General features: G+C 33.7%; 1 protein-coding gene across 2 annotated transcripts in view; it reads right to left on the bottom strand.

Annotated features, from left to right (window-relative positions):
- The window catches only part of DYNC2H1 (dynein cytoplasmic 2 heavy chain 1), a 377984-nt gene that overhangs the window by 40055 nt on the left and 319805 nt on the right, over positions 1-18124 (bottom strand). The window lies entirely within an intron of this gene.

Raw genomic sequence — 18124 nt, 5'->3', positions numbered from 1 at the left:
CAGGGACAACACAAAGGGTGTTAACTCCAAAAAAATCAGAGCCTAAATTATAAAACCAGTGTAGTTGTGACTAGTAGAGTATCAGGGGAAAGCTGGATGTGAATGTAAGACACTATCAGCAACTAGAGTTGATCTTTAGACATTTTTTAAAATCAGTAATTATATTAATGGAGAATAGGAACAATTGGGGGAAAGGAACAACCATTTATTAAATGTCTACAATGTGCTAGGCCCTATGCTAAGCACTTTACAATGACTATCTCTTGATTCTCACAATAACCCCCAAGAGGAAATGGCATTATTATTCCCATTTTAGATTTGAAGAAACTTGAGGCAGATAAGATCAAGTGACTTGTATGACATTTCACACAGCTAATAGTTATCTGAGGCTGAATTTGAACTCAGGTTTTCCTGATTTCAGGTCCAGTGTTCTATACACTGCACTACCTGTCTGCTTCACTTATTCTTTTCCAGTCATCATCTTTTCACTGAGTATGTTGCATTTTAGGACTCTTGTTTATTGCAAGAGATAAACAGAAAGCTACCTCTAAGCCATCTCATTCTGCCATTTACTAAGGAATCTTCAAAGCGCATATATCTTACTTTTATCTCAACTAATTATAAGATTGCTTTCTATTTTCATTACTGTATATATATATATATATAATTCTTTGTTCACATGTCCCTTTCTGTTTATTATATCTATTGCTTTACAATATTTAATTAAAACTGATTCTTTTATAATAATCCAATTTACATTATTTTTAATTAATGCTTTGAAATATACTTAAATACTTTCAAACTGTGTCATTGCAAGAAACATATACAGTACATAGGTTCAAACTCATTAAAAGGCCAATATAGCTAATAATTAGATTTTCACTTCATTACATTCTCAAGTAGTATAGTTAGTTAAGGATGAAAAGTTTCTTTTAATAAAATGTTTTTATTGCTTTATACTAATGAAGAACTTGCTAGTCTATTAAGCTTATAGGCAGAGTATAAGAAAAATATAGCCTTCAATAAAATAACAAAAAAACCTCTAAATATAAATAATACTTAACCAAGGCACCACATTAAAAAAAAATAACTAAAATACTAACTAGCTTATAAATATATAAATTGAAACAAATAATTCAGTTTGTGGCAAATAAATATGTAAATATTTTTGTTGGTGTCGCTTAGTTTTGCCTGTATATCCCTGATGCTTAATTTGCACACAGTAGGAAATTAACAGATGTGAGTTTGAGTATTCTGCATAGAAACTCTAGCTCTACCCTATCATATGTATTAGTTATAAGATTTTAAATTAGCTTCTCCTTTCCTATACAAGAAAGTAAAAACAAACAAAAACCAAACTAATAAACAAACAAACAAAACCCAAAAATTGAATCATTCTTTTCATACTACTCTCACCCAACACTTTTTTTTATTCTCCAAGGCAGTGAAGACTCAACTTATACTTCCTATTCTCTAGCCCCAAGGGTCACGTGACAGCCCACAGTCTTCCCCTTCCCCCCCCCCCATATAAATGCAAGAAGAGGCAAAGGTTTCCACAATCTTTTTATACTTTCAAAATAAACTCATACCCCACAAGGGCTGTAGTCACAAACCTTCTCCTAATAAGCCTCTTACATCATCCCCTCATTTCAACTTTTCTGCAAAGAACCTTTCCTCAAATTCTGCTGAGAAAAAAATAGGCCATTTCAAGTGAATTTCCTTGTCAAAATCCTTTATATTATTCTTCATTCTTCCCTTTTTTACTTCAGTCTCTGAGAGGTCATTCTAATTATCAAGACTAAGAAATCTACTTGTAACCTTAATCCCGTGCCTTCTCACTTTTTGTAGAATGTTCCCATAATTATCATCTCACAGGTCTCAACCCATCCCCACCTAATATTCAATCTACTTCTTCTAGTTACTGCTCTTTTCCTACTGTCTACAAACTTTTCCAGGTTTTCCCACCTTTAAAATACTCTCACCTAACCTTACCATCCCCTTTGTGTATCCAATATCTCTCTTCTATTTCAAAAACAAATTCCTAAAAAAAAAAAAAAGACAACTAACTACCCTCCCCTAACCTCTAGGTTCCTCTCTTTTATGTCAGTCAATGAACAATTATTAAACACCTATTATGTACCAAGCACTATGCTAAACTCTGGGGCAACAGAGGCAAAAAACAAACAAACAAACAAAAAAATAACAACAACAAAAACCACAACAAAAAATTGGTCTCTATTCTCAAGAAGTACCAAGACTAAAGGAGAAAATGAGTAAACAATTATGTACAAAGGAGATATGTACAGGATTATCTGGGGACAATCTGAAAGACAAGGTGCTATGATTAAGGAGTCAGAAAAGCTTCTTGTAGAAGATGAGATTTTAGATGGGACTTCAAAGTATTCAGAAAAAAAAAAAACTAGGAGACAGAGATTCTAGGAATAAGGGACAATGAATGAAATTATTTGCAGTTGGGAAATGGAGAGTCGGGGGGAGGAAAAACAAGGAGCCTAGTGTTACTGGATATATTATCCATGAAAGCCAAGTTGGAAAAGTAGGAAAGGCCAGTTATAAAAGCCTTTAATAGGGAAGATGATACGAATCCATTTGCATTTTACAATTTACACTTGCATTTTACCAGTTGAGAATACATTGGATTAGTGAGAGATCTGATGTAGGGAGACCAAGAGCAGGCTAATGAAAAGCCCAAAATGAGGTTAAAAACCTATACAAAGAAAAGTCAAATCGTAAAGATAGATATGCACACATGCACACATATATGCATGTATAATACTTATGCATATATGTTTATATGCAAATACATATGTATGTAAGATGATAGTGACTGGATACTGCATCCAATAAGAGTGAGGAATCCAAGATGACATCTAGGTCACAAGTCTGGGGAACTAAAAGGATGTCAGTATTGTCCAAGAGCAATAGGGAAGTTTGGAATGGAAAAGGTTTGGGGTGGGGTTCAGTTTAGGACATGTAGAGTCCAAGATGTCTAAAGGACATTCAAGCCAAGATATCAAAAAGGCAGTTGGAGTTGTGAGCTGGAGAGAGATTACTATTAGACAAACAGATCTGAGAGTCATCTACACAGAGAAGATAATCAAAACCAAGGGAGCTGCTAAGATTGCCAAGGGAAAGAGTATAGAGGCAGAAAAGAAGGGGGGAATCGAATAGAGTCTTGGGGATACCCATTGTTATAAAGGGTGATGTAGACGAAAGTTCAGTAAAAGAGAGAGAGAGGAGCAATCAGATAGCCATGAGGAAAAACCAGGAAAGAATACTGTCCCAAAAACTTAGAAAGAAGAAAAAAATGTTGATCAACAATCTCAAAATCTGCAGAAAGGTTAGGGCAGTTAAAAGACCATTAGTAACTGTGAAAAAACAGTTTTGGTTGACAGGTGAGTTCAGAAGCCAGAATGCAGAGTTACAAAGAAAGGGAGAGAAGAGAATCTGTAGGTTTCGGCAGTTAACTACTCAAGTTGTTGTCATTTCTCCTCAAAGAGGACCAATAACCTCATGACATTGAGGTCAAGGTAGTGTGTGCTTGTGGCAGAGCTCAGGAAGCTCCACCACAGATCAGTTAACAAACAGCCTCTTTGGACATTTGGGGGTGAGAGGCCTCCAGATGGGCACATCTCCTGCTTTCTTTGGGCTATCACAATTCTGTTTTGCCCACAGAATACAGTGCCATACATACAGGGTCCCACAGGTAGTCTGAGGCAGGATTTAAGGTAAGAGTCTTCCTGAGTCCAATTGATCCTCCAGTCATAATAGTTACTCTGTCAACCATCTGTCCTTAATAAATGTTTGCTCATTTACTTATCATGTTCAATTTTAGAATGTTAAATTGGAGGCTATAAATACAAGTCATATGTAATAAAAACAATTTTTCTATAACGTTAATGAGTACTGAAATGAGTACTTCAGATGTATTCTTGTTTTTCAGCAAAACTAGATTGCATTTAAAAATTGTTCCTACACTAAATGAGAGATTTTGAAAATTAGAGTGTGGTACTAAATTATACAGTGGTAGTTAGATCATATATTCAAATGACCAAAATGATGTAATTTCAATATCTGATCACATTCTTTTTTAAAATTTATTTTGCCCAGTTACACGTTAAAAACAACATTTTTTGGTTATACATGTACTTTTTAAATATTTCATTATGAATCACATTGGGAAAGAAAAATCAGGACAAAAGGGAAAAACCACGAGAGAAAAAAATTATATAAGAAAGATGAAAAAAAGTGAACATAGCATGTGTTGATTTACATTTAGTTTCCATAGTTCTCTCCATGGATGTGAATGGTATTTTCCATCCAAAATTTATTGGAATGTCCCTGATTGATCGCATTTTTGTAACCTTTAATTCCAAAGTGTTGGAAAAGCAATTGTATCATAAGCCCACTCCAGACTACACCTGTGTTCCCAGTTAATTGCCAATTGCCAGCAAGCCAGGCAAACATCCTAAAGAGAGAGACAGAAGATGAGGTATTCCGGGAACATTAAAACATTTTAAGTATCACTTGCCTTCAAACTCTGATGGAGATAGCTCAGGACCAGAACTCAAAATCCTTGTGCCCCTTACTGGTGTTGTTTCCAGCACAGCCCTGATGCTATCACCAAATAGGAATAGGTAGGAAGGTAGTGCAATAGACAAATCACTGGGCCTGGGATCAGGAAGATGAGTTCAAAGAAGTTGGGAAACATACTAGATGTGTGATCTTGTATGAGTCACTTAACTTCTCTCAGCTTTAGTTTCCTTATCTGCAAAATGGAGGTGGTATTAACACCTACTTCTAAGGATAGCTTTGAGAATTAAATGAGATTTTTGGGAAGCACCTGGCACAATAGATAACACATAGTAACAGATTCAATAAGTCACTATTCTCTAATCTTGAATCCTTTAGTCCCTTTCATTTCTACTATTCATTACTTCCTATTCCTTAACTCTAAGTCACTCTTTTCTGGACCAGTGCTAGTTTAGGTTTGTCTAGGACAAGCTGATGATTCATTGCAATATATACTTGTGAATTGTAAAATTCACTAAAAATAAATTTACTTATAGCAGTGATAAAAGAATACAATTCATTAGTTCAAATTTATGCTTTTTCCTCTGCATTCTGCATTCAGTAGTATGGTAACAGTGGATTAGAAAAAAAAAAAAAGTCTTTCAGAGTAGTAGGAAATCCTACTAAATCTCAGCAATACCAACTTTCCACAGTCATGGCTTTTTATGTTTCAGGAAATATGGAAGACTATTTAATAGTCATGGTCCACAAGACCAACCACATCTAAGGAATGGCCTATTTGCCTCATCGTGGGGAAACTACATTGTTCTACATTATTTAATGTTGCTCCTATCACAACCTCACCTACACTGCTCAAACACCTGAGCTTCTGGACACTATTGAAGGAAGTAATGAAACCATTTTTACTTAGTCCATTATAAGTTCATGTCACTAACATCAATTGGACCCTCACTACAATACAGAAATCCTTTATCTCTTAAGCACATTTCCCTCAATGATAGCTTTGAAACTTTTCTTCTAAGACCTACACTCCTTTTAGAAGATTATTTCTCATTTAACTTAACTGAGAAAATAATAGCCACCGTTATGAACTCTTTCATCTCCTTTCTCCTTTGCTCCAGAAAATGAGTTTGAGATTGTCCTTCTTATAAAGGTTACTCCCTCCACTTGTGCTTTTGATCCCAAACCCTCATGTCTCCTTTTCTAGTTTGCCTCCCTGGATAATTCCTCTCCTTTCATCTTTGATATCACCATATCTATTTTATTTCTTCCCACCTATTCCCAAATATGTTTTTATCTTCCCAAATCCATATATATATATATATATATATATATGTATGTATGTATGTATGTATAAGCCTGCTGGTTCTTCAAGCCACTGCCTTACAGCTGCCTTGTTTTTAACTGAGAAGAGGATCTGGAGACTCTCCTTCCATTTTGTCAGATACTATTCAATCTGGCTTCTGACCCTCCAGTCTAATGAAATGGCTCTCTCAAAAGTTAAAGCAGCTTCTTATTTGGTTCATCTAATGGTTTTCCTAATGATTTCTCTCCTTTATGATTTTCTGCAGCATTTCCATAAATTTTGATTCTTTATTTTTTTTTCCTGGTTTGTATGACACTGTTCTCACCTGCTTCATGCACATGCACATACACACACATACACACACACACACACACACACACACACACACACACTGGAGAAAGGGGGAGAGGGAGGGAGGGAGGGGAAAAGAAAGGGGGAAGAGAGAGAGAGAGAAAGAGAGAGGGAAAGAGAGAGAGGGAGAGAGAAGAGAGAGAAAGAGAGAGAGGGGAGAGAGAGAGAGAGAGAGAGAGAGAGAGAGAGAGAGAGAGAGAGAGAGAGAGAGAGAGAGAGAGAGAGAGAGAAAGAGAGAGAGGGGGAGAGAGAGAGAGAGAGAGATCAAAATATAATATATACACACCCTTACCTCCCTTTTCAGCTTTCTTTTAGGCCTTATCTTCCCTGATTAAGATGTAAACTCCTTCAGGACTAAGCCTGTCCCTTTTTCTTCTTTATATTTGCTTAGCCCAATGCTTGTCACATAGTAAGAACTTAAATGCTTGTTCAATGACATACTGATGTGGATGCTTCTTATACATATGGTATGCATCTCACTCTCTATATGGTTTCCAGGAAAACCTATCTTTAGTTCAACTGATATTTTATTAAGTGCCTGATATACACAAAACATTATTAGGCTCTAAGGGAGATTACAAAGTAAAAATAAGGCAGTGTTCCATTTCCAAGGAATTTAGGTTAGAGGAAGGGAGATAAAACATGTATATAGATTACTCACAATAAAATATAAAGTATAATATTATGAAGGTTCTGGGAAAAGAAGACATAAATTGAAAAAAACCATAAATACAAAAAAGGGTCATTAATTACAGATGGTAGTAAACTATAAAGGGCGAGTAAAGGGAGTCATCATTATGGTTTGGAATAGTAAGGCAAATATTGGAATTGAGCTGGAACTTGAAAATGAACAGGACAAGAAAAGAAACGAGGGGGGGATGAGGGGGAAGGAAGAGTTCTAGAAGAGAATGCCTTGAACAAAGATATTTGTAATTTGTTAAGCAACGAAGAGTCAAAGTAAAGGATTTTTGTATAAAATATAGCAAGTGGAAAAGATGGAAGTCCTTGAATATAAGAACAAAGAGTTTGAATTTTATTTTGAAGATAATAAGAAAGAAATCTAGTTCTGAGATTTACTTGCTATGATATGACTTAGGGCAAGTCACATGCTTTCACTAAGCTTGAGGGTTGATACTTTCATTGTCTATCCTAGGGGTTTGCTGTGAAAAAAATAATTTGCAAACTTTAAAGAGTTCAAAAATATGAGACATTATTATGGAGTAGAAGTGAGATGTGATACAATGAGAGTGGTATTTTATCAATCTTTGAGCTGTCATTGCTGTGCTGGACAAGCTGAAGAGGACAGGTGCTAATGAGGAGATTACTGCAGCAGTCATTCATCTAGTTTAATATTTTATTTTTATATATGCTTCATTGGTTACAAAGTGATTTTATATATACTTACACTTTTAAGCTCCATTATTACATTGGAAATAGGTGATACACATATTATTTCTATTTTATAGGTGAAGAAATCACAGTGTAGAGAGAACAAATAGGTGAAACTCTCAAAGAAATTCCTGGGCTGCTTCTACAGTATCATGAACAAACATGTACCAAGCACTAGTGATATTCAAGGCACAATGTATGAAGTGTTGAGCAGATTGTGACAGAGGAAAGAAGGATGCAAAGTTAGATAAAACATTTCTGTCCCTCAGGAAGTTTATTTGAGTAAAGACAAGAGATTGACACAAATACATATAATACAAGGTTATTTATCTCATAAAAGGAACATCTCTTTTAAGCTACTGTATTTCAGAAGAGGGAGATTTTTTTTCTTACTAGAAGTATAGATTAGGAATAGTCACATGCAGAAAGTAGCATTTTCTGGTAACTCTCAATATATCTATCCTCATTATTCAGTGACTTTGCTCACACTGGCCTTCATATTAACAAATTTTCTTTCCCTTAGCATTACCTGTTGAGTTCTATTACTTCTTTCCAGGCTTAATTTAGGTACTAGATCTTCCATGAACTTTCTCTAGCTTCTCTCAAACCCTTTCTGAAAGTTTCTGTTCTTTCTTCAAATTTCTGGTAGTACTTCTTAGGCCTCATATTTACATTCAATAAATCTGTGTAGGCATTTAAAAAAAATTTCTTATTAGATTTTAAGTTTCCCCGGGGGGAAGGGCATATCTATATTTAAATCCCTAGTGCTTAAGATAGTATCTTGCATATTGTAACTGGCAGTGAATATTTACAGAATTAAATGAAATTTCTACCTATCCTAGTAAGACAGCATAGTCCCAAAGAGATACTGCTCCCTTCCCAGAACTAGATGGCAAAAATCTAACAGATTCTAATTCATGTAAGACATACCCCCTTCATTTTTTTTTTGATTTAGTGAAAACGCTACAAAGAACTATAAAATAATTTACTGTTAGAAAAAATGAAAGTGAAGGAGGTATTTCTTAATTTTTTCCCTATATAAACTAACCTATAAAGAATTTCTTTTAATTAAAAAATGTCTTTGTATAGTCAAACTAAAGGGTTAATTCTAATACAATCAATTTTGTTCAATGCCATTATTTGGAAAAGCTTTTCATATAGTATTTTAAAGTACAGTGTGGTTACATAGGACAAGAATTTTATATTTAAAGTACTAATATTCAAATTAAAATTGGTGGGCTATAAACTATGATTATTAACACCTTTTCTATCCTTTCTCATAATTCTATCACTGTCTATGTAGAATTCAAGTGGACCACACCAGACTGAAAGACATTTGTTTGCTATCCACCATACTTTGCATAAAAGTTTGGTGGTAAGAAATGCTTTTCCCTCTAATTATAAATACTAAATTTGCAATACATGTTGCTCATGTATTTTACTGCTAGGCTGATTAATATGCTATTAATCCATAGAATGGGGAAAAGATATACTCAGGAATTAGTATGCTAAGCTTTTAATGTTTCTTTTACTTCAGTTTAACCAACAATTAGGGAAATATTTTTTTTAATTAAAAAATTTTAAAAATATGATTTCAGTTCTGGATAAATCTATTCTCAGTTGACATAATGTGAAGTCTTCCAGAAGAAGGCTTCAATATGTTAGATTCCCCAAAGGGGATTTATGGGACAATATGGACATGAGTTACCATGGATCAGACAGTATATAGAGTTTGTGATCTGTGATCTATGATGCATTGGAAGAGCTACCTATTCTGATGAAAGCAAAGATCCATGAAAGTATATGCAAAACACTTTGGTTTAAGTAGTAGGGGAGATAAACATAATTAAGATATGATCTGTGACCTTGCTGAGGTTAAATTTAGTTAGAGTAAGAGTATAGAACATAAAATTTAAACTATTTTAGATTTTTTTACATAAATTCTGCATATACTCATGTAAAGATGTTTTCTTCTTCTGTTCCTACTATCTCTGCTTATGAAATAAGAGGAAAACTTCAAGAGAAATTCAAATAAGATGCTTAGAAAGCAACAAAAACTGTGGAAGATTAAGTAAGTAAAGAAAGCTGGCCTATTTAGCACATATGCAGGAACAGAAACCATTTAGGAGAGGAAGGGATTCCACAATGAATATTCATTCTCAGATGAAGGATGGCACCAGAGATTGGTCTTATAAAAGAATTTACAGAGAAGAGTAAGACAGGCCCGGGCAGGGGTCCTCAAACTTTTTAAATAGGGGCCAGTTCACTGTCCCGCAGACTGTTGGAGGGCCGGACTATAATAAAAACAAAAACTTTGTTTTGTGAGCTTTTAAATAAAGAAACTTCATAGCCTTGGGTGAGGGGGATAATCATCCTCAGCTGCCGCATCTGGCCCGCAGGCCGTAGTTTGAGGACCCCTGGATGGCTCTCTCTTCCTTAGCCCTTAACTAAAGCGATTAGGCATGGTCAGCTCCTGATACCAAATAAGTTTCATTAAGATATAGGTAAAAGGAGTTTGAATAGTTGATGATAAGAGAGTATAGGACTAAGAATTCTTATATCATTACAAACTGGATACTTCTTGATTATGAATTATTAATCCATATCAATTTATGATCAAAAGAAAGCTTAGACAATATGATGTTACTGGACTTGTACTTGGAAGTTTTTTTATTTTTTTGAAACCTATAGAAGTTTTGCAGAATAGCACTCTAGAATGAAGGATCAGCTCCACATCATGGTGAAGTATCAACACAGGACTTTCTGGAGTTATCCTCCCTCTCCAAAAAAAAAAAAAAAGGTTACATATAATATGAATAATCACTGACCCATAGATTTATTTTCTTATTCTTATAAAATATAAAATGTGAAATAAGGCATAGGCTTCTCCCTACCTTTATAAACAAAACAAAAACAAGCATCTATATTAAAATGTTGGATTTAATGTTACATAATCCCATAGTTAGTTACTTCCTATATTGCAATATGCCAAAATACTTAAGATTCTAGTTACATTCAGGGCAACCTTGATGAGGGTATTAAAAGGGAACTGGCAGACTTTCATAAGCAATATTCCATAGTAGATCACATCCTTACCATTTTAAGATTGAAAGGCATAAGGAATATAAGATTTCACTGTGCTTTGTGTTTGTTGAATATAAAACAGTATTTGACTCAGTATAGCAAAGCATTAAAAGCTGTCCTCTAATTTGTCTCCCCTACTTATGTCAAATCATAAAGTATAAAGATGTAGCAACAATTTACTCTGCATCTCTGATTATTATTATTATTTAGGGGAATAAAAGGACAAACACACTTACTAAAGATGTTTAAGATTATGTTAGACAACATTTAGCACAGAATTCAAGTAGTACGCAGGGGCTATGGTATGACTTTTATAAAATCCCAAAATATAGCAGATTCTCTTCAATACAATCCACAATTAATCAACAGATTTTGACTTTATATACACAGAAAAAACAAATGCATGAAAAATGGCTAATTCTTATATGCAACTGGATGGATAATCTATAGACCTTAATCATATATATGTGAGATACACAGTTCAAGTAGACAAAGATCTGGGCCCAGAATTAAGAATGAAGAGGAGGAGAATAGGCTAGTTGTTTTGAGGAAATCACAAAATAATTTACTACTTTCAAGCTTCTCCCTAAACCAAAGACTTCTGTTTTTAACATCAGGATTTTTCTATAATGATGTAGTCACAGAACTCTACAGTATTTGAATAAATGAAATTAAAAATCACTGAAAAGTCAATGAAGAGGTACATAATGAATATAAGCAGGAGGCAAGACAATGATATACTATGAATAAATTATGAAGAGAAGTAGTATATGAGATGTCATTCAGAGAAATGTCTAATAAAAAATAAATATAGATTGGTCATATTGCAGTATCAAGAACCATCAGAGAGCTGTCCCATCTGTTCCACTATTATTCTCTGGGTAGATTCCCTATCTTGACTTTCTTAAAGGAGGTATAAAAGAGACACATCTGAGAAGGGGGAACGAATGTCATCTATATCACTGAAATAATAACAACATCAAAGAGATTATGGAATCAATTAAGTATTGGAATATCAATTAGGTGATATTCTATATCTATATCTATATCTATATCTATATCTATATCTGTATTTATATCTATAGAACCAGATAGAGGTCATCCAGTATAATGCATAGACAACCAAAATACAAAGAAATCATCCAATTTTGGTCATATCCTTAACATGATGGCAATATTATCTTTTAAGGACAACAACAGTTCAGCATGATGTTATGTGGTTAGAAATCATTGTATTCTTAATTGGTGCATTTTATGGAGGCTGTGAGTCACAATACAAAATGTGTTGTGGAGGTTTGTGGATATTTCAATTCTTTCTAAACTTGTATCACTCATAAATTTTTCATTACAGATGTAGCTAAATCACTTAACAATTATATTAACTTTAATTTTGTTCTCTTATTTTCATTGCTCAGCTTCTTTATCACTTTAGAAAGAGGAAAATTACTCTTAATATTTGCTTTCTTTTTGAATGGAAAAAAGTCTACAAGGGATTAGAAAGAAGAAGCTAATTACCTAATTTGTGATGGAATAGGGTTTTTTGTTTTGTTTTGTTTTGTTTAGTTGCCTCTTAGAAACTGCAATGCCAAGCTGTTTGTGTATGTTTTAGAACATAAGTCTAAGGGAATAAAGTTCATAGGACAATGAAATTTTCCTTGTTTATAGAAAAGACAGATGCCATAAATACCCCTGGAAAGAGATAGTCTACATAGGGCCTCAAAAATTCTGACAAACAAGTTAGTAAAGAAGTTTGAATAGCTGTCAATCTGCCTTGATTCTGCTCATATTGTCCAAATGCTTTATTTTTAAAAATATATTGTTTAATTCAAAGTCTATAATGAAACCTAAGTGAAAATTTGATTTTTTAAAAATAGAGATGTAAGAGAATACGGTATTATGAAATATTGTATGTAGTTTATGCTGAAAAAAAATTCCACTTTTTGGTTTTCTGTAAGCTCCACATTTTTAAAGAAAATAAGTACACATGGATTTGATTCACTTAATTTAGGACTTTTTTCAGTATCTTTTTTATGCTCTTATTTATCCTTGCTAAGTACTTGAGAACATTTTCTAAAAAGAATACATAAGCTTCATGACTCTTTAAAAAAATTCCTATTTGAGAAAATGATGGTTTTAATTATTTATTTTTTAACAATAGCATTTTATTATCATAATACATGCAAATATAGATTTCAACATTTACCCTTGCAAAATCTTGTGCTCCAAATTTTTCTCCCTCCCTTCCCTTCTCCATTCCCCTTCTCTAGACTGCAAGGATTCCAATATATGTTAAACACATACAATTCTTCTATACATATTTCCACATTTATCATGCTGCACAAAAAAATCAGATCAAAAAGAAGAAAAAATGAGAAAGAAAAAAAGCAAGCAAACAACAACAAAACAGGTGAAAATACTATGTTGTGATCTACCTTCAATCCCTATAGTCCTCCTTCTGGATGCAGATGGCTTGCTCCATCACAAAACTATTATCAGTGGCTGGAATCACATCATTGTTCAAAAGAACCACATCCACCAGAATTGTTCATCACATAATCTTGTTGCTGGGTTCAATGTTCTCTTGGTTCTACTCACTTCACTTAGTATCAATTTGTGTAAGTCTCTTCAGGCCTCTCTGAAATCATCCCACTGATGATATAATAATACTCCATAACATTCATATACCATAATATGTTCAGCCATTCCCCAAATGATGGGTATCCACTCAGCAAGAATATTTTTAATACATTATTGTAATTCAGAAGAATTAGAGTCATCTTAGATTTACAATTGAATTTAGAACTGCTCCTAAATGCCAGATCTTAGTCTATCCCACCCTAGAGCAACTCTGAGAAAATTTCTACCCTAGAGCAACTCTGAGAAAATCTCTATGATAAAGCTTAGCTGTGGCTCCTATCTAGGGTCTCCTCCCAAAGCAGGTAATAAGATCCTTTCTAAAAGTAGTATTCATTGTACAATATGAATAATAGATATGTCAGTTTAAAACACAAAAGATCTCATAAATATACATTAACAAATACTAAAAAAAACCCAGTAATTATATTCTCTTGAGAGGCAAACCAGCATCATGGAATTGCTGAAAGAGATGAGACTACCACATAAAAAAATACCCTAAATCATTATTGATCAGAGAAATGCAAATTAAGACAACTCTGAGGTACCACTTCACACCTCTCAGATTAACTAAAATGACAAGAAAAAATAACGATAAATATTGGAGGCAATATGGGAAAACTGGGACACTAATGCATTGCTGGTGGAGTTGTGAAATGATCCAACTATTCTGGAGAGCAATCTGTAAGCAATCTGTGGCTGGAGAGCCACAGCTAAGCTTTATCATAGAGATTTTCTCAGAGTTGCTCTAGGGTAGAAATTTTCTCAGAGTTGCTCTAGGGTGGGATAGACTAAGATCTGACATTTAAGATCAGTTCTAAATTCAATTGTGAATCTAAAATGACTCTAATTCTTCTGATTGCCTAAAGGTTCAAACTGTGCATAACTTTGATCCAGGAGTGTCCCTATTATGTCTGTATTCCAAAAAGATCATAAAAGAGGGAAAAGGCCCAACATGTGCAAAAATGTTTGTAGCAGCTCTTTTGTAGTGACAAGGAACTGGAAACTGAGTGGATGCCCACCAATTGGAGTATGGTTGAATAAATTATGGTATAAGGATTTAATTGAATATTAATGCTCTATAAGAAATGATAAGCAGGCTGATTTCAGAAAAAATTGGAAAGACTTGTATGAACTGATGCTGAATGAAGTGAGCAGAACAAAGAGAATATTGTACACAATAACAAGATTATGTGATGATCAACTGTAATGGACTTGGCTCTTTTCAATAATGTGATGATTCAAGACAGTTTGAATAGACTTGTGATGGAAAGTGCTATCCATATCCAGAGAGAGAACTATGGAGGCTGAATGTGGATCAAATAATAGTATTTTCATCTTTGCTGCTGCTGTTGTTGTTGTTGTTGTTTGTTAGCTTTTTTTTTCTTTCTGATGGTTTTTTCTCATTTGATCTGATTTTTCTTGTACAACATGACCAATATGGAAATATACTTAAAAGAATTGCACACATTTAACCTACATCAGATTGCAGATTTTTGGGGAAGGGTAAAGTAAGAGATGGAGGGAGAAAATTTTGGAACCCAAAGTTTTACAAAAATTAATGTTGAATACTATCTTTATATGTATTTGGAAAAATAAAATACTATTTACAAAAAAGAATTGAGACTCATTTCATTAACTTACTTGAATCTTCAGGATTTCAGCAGTTTGCAAGGTCAAAAGACTTAACGAAGAATCAAATATGGCCCTTTGGTCCTCCAAGTTTCAGGATGATTTTACTGATATCCCCCCCACCTGCCAAGAAGTATGCTGTTACAGGAATCAACTCCTAATGTGTTGGAATCCTTACTAACTGCTAACTAATTAGAGTTGATCTAATCTTACAAGAAGATGTTTTGGGCAGAACCTGAAACAAGGTACTAAGTAGAACTAATTACAGTTGGGAAGAATACAGGCCTTTTAAGACAACAAGGCAATATCCAGTGCAAACAGCTCCAATGTAATTACCAGATGATGAGGAGAAATCCCAAATTTGGTAAATAGAAGGAAATTAGGTTAACTGCTTGGGGAAGAGGATCTGCTTATATTTCCACAGATGAAGAAAGAATCAGATGGCTGACAATGAGACTGTCAAAAGGACTCTTAAAATCTTCAGAAATCATTGGGTTCCCTGAGATGAAAAATTGTTGATGAGACCTTTTGCAGTACTTCAGAGCTTACAAGAATTATTAGATTCCTGGCACATGAACTAATGGACAATGGATTGCTTATGGACTATTTCTAAGACTTATGGACATGTGTAAATTTTCAGGTTTATGTTGTTACATTACTACTAGCCTGTGTTATATTGCTATGTGCTTATGTAAATTATGTATAATGCCTCCCATATTGATGGATTTATGTATACCATGTATATCGGTTACAAAGTTCTGGCCCATATTGATGGATTTATGTGTACCCCTTCAGAAATCCACTAATCTGATTAGATTTCCTATTTCCTTTGGTGTTTTCATCTAACAAAAGAAAGGGGGAGATGTTGGAATCCTTACTAACTGCTAACTAATTAGAGTTGATCTAATCTTACAAGAAGATGTTTTGGGCAGAACCTGAAACAAGGTACTAAGTAGAACTAATTAATACAAGGCTTGTGTTCACACCTTTACTCATTGGAGTTCAATGAGTTCACACCTCCCTTGAAGCTCTTTGGGAGCATAAATAGAGCTTCAATGGGCCAGTCAAGGAAGTTCTTCAGAGGGGAGTAAGGGAGAAAGAAAAAATGAAAGCATAATCTGGGGATAATAAGATGGCAGGAAATACAGAATTAGCAATTTTAACGATAAATGTAAATGGGATGAACTCTCCCATAAAGTGAAGGCAGATAGCAGACTGGATCAAAAGCCAGAAACCTACAATATGCTGTTTATAAGAAACACATTTAAAGCGGGGTGATACATACAGAGTAAAGGTAAAAGGCTGGAGCAGAATCTATTATGCTTCAGGTGAAGTCAAAAAAGCAGGGGTAGCCATCCTTATCTCAGATCAAGAAAAAGTAAAAATTGATCTAATTAAAAGAGAAGGAAGAAAATTATATCTTGCTAAAGAGTAGCATAGACAATGAAGCAATATCAAACATATATGCACCAAGTGGTGTAGCATCTAACTTCCTAAAGGGGAAGTAAAGAGAGTTGCAAGAAGAAATAGACAGCAAAACAATAATAGTGGGAGATCTCAAACTTGCACTCTCAGAATTAGATAAATCAAACCATAAAACCAATAATAAAGAAGCTAAAGAGGTAAATAGAATGTTAGAAAAGTTAGGTATGATAGATCTTATAAGTATGTTAGAGAAAACTGAATGGAGACAGAAAGGAGTACACTTTCTTGTCAGCAGTTCATGGAACCTATACAAAAACTGACCATATAGTAGGACATAAAGACCACAAAATTAAATGCAGGAAGGCAGAAATAGTAAATGCATTCTTTTCAGATCATGATGCAATAAAAACTACATTCAAAAAAAATCTAGGGGTAAATAGACCAAAAAGTAATTGGAAACTAAATAATCTCATCCTAAAAAAATGAATGGGTGAAACAGAAAATCATAGACACAATTAATAATTTCACCCAAGAGAATGACAACAATGAAACAACATACCAAAATTTCTGGGATGCAGCCAAAGCTGTAATAAGGGGAAATTTTATATCTTTAGAGGCTTACTTGAATAAAATAGAGAAAGAGAAGATCATTGAATTGGGCTTGCAACTTAAAAAGCTAGAAAAAGAGCAAATTAAAAATCCCCAATCAAATACTAAACTTGAAATTCTAAAATTAAAAGGAGAAATTGATAAAAAAAATTGAAAATAAAAAAACTATTAAATTAATAAATAAAACTAAGTTATTTTTATGAAAAAAATCAATAAAATTAGATAAACCTTTGGTAAATCTGACTAGAAAAAGAAAAGAGGAAAATCAAATTGTTAGTCTTAAAAATGAAAAGGCAGAACTTTCCACCAATGAAGAGGAAATTGGAGCAATAATTAGGAGTTACTTTGCTCAACTTTATGCCAATAAATTCGACAACCTAAGTGAAATGTATGACTACCTTCAAAAATATAGGCTTCCCAGATTAACAGAGGAAGTAAATTGCTTAAATAGTCCCATTTTAGAAAAATAAATAAATCAACTCCCTAAGAAAAAATCCCCAGGACCAGATGGTTTTACATGTGAATTCTATCAAACATTTAAAGAACAATTAACTCCAATGTTACATAAACTATTTGAAAAAATAGGGAATGAAGGACTCCTACCAAATTCCTTTTATGACACAGACATGGTACTGATACTTAAACCAGGTAGGTTGAAAACAGAGAAAGAAAAGTATAGACCAATCTCTCTAATGAATATTGATGCTAAAATCTTAAATAAAATATTAGCAAAAAGATTACAGAAAATAATCTTCAGGATAATACACCATGACCAAGTAGGATTTATAGCAGGAATGCAGGGCTGGTTCAATATTAGGAAAACTATTAGCATAATTGACTATATCAATAACAAATTAACAAAAACAATTTTATCATCTCAATAGATGCAGAAAAAGCATTTGACAAAATCCAACGAACATTCCAAATAAAAACACTTGACAGTATAGGAATAAATGGACTTTTCCTTAAAATAATCAGTAGCATCTATTTAAAACCATCAGTAACAATCATATGTAATGGGGATAAACTGGAACCATTCCCAATAAGATCAGGAGTGAAACAAGGTTGCCCACTATCACCATTACCATTCAATATTGTTTTAGAAATGCTAGCTTTGGCCATAAGAGTTGAGAAAGAGATTAA

Source organism: Antechinus flavipes, chromosome 3, assembly GCF_016432865.1.
Source record: "Antechinus flavipes isolate AdamAnt ecotype Samford, QLD, Australia chromosome 3, AdamAnt_v2, whole genome shotgun sequence".
Classification (NCBI taxonomy): Eukaryota; Metazoa; Chordata; class Mammalia; order Dasyuromorphia; family Dasyuridae; genus Antechinus; species Antechinus flavipes.
This window is presented reverse-complemented; position numbering and strand designations above follow the sequence as displayed.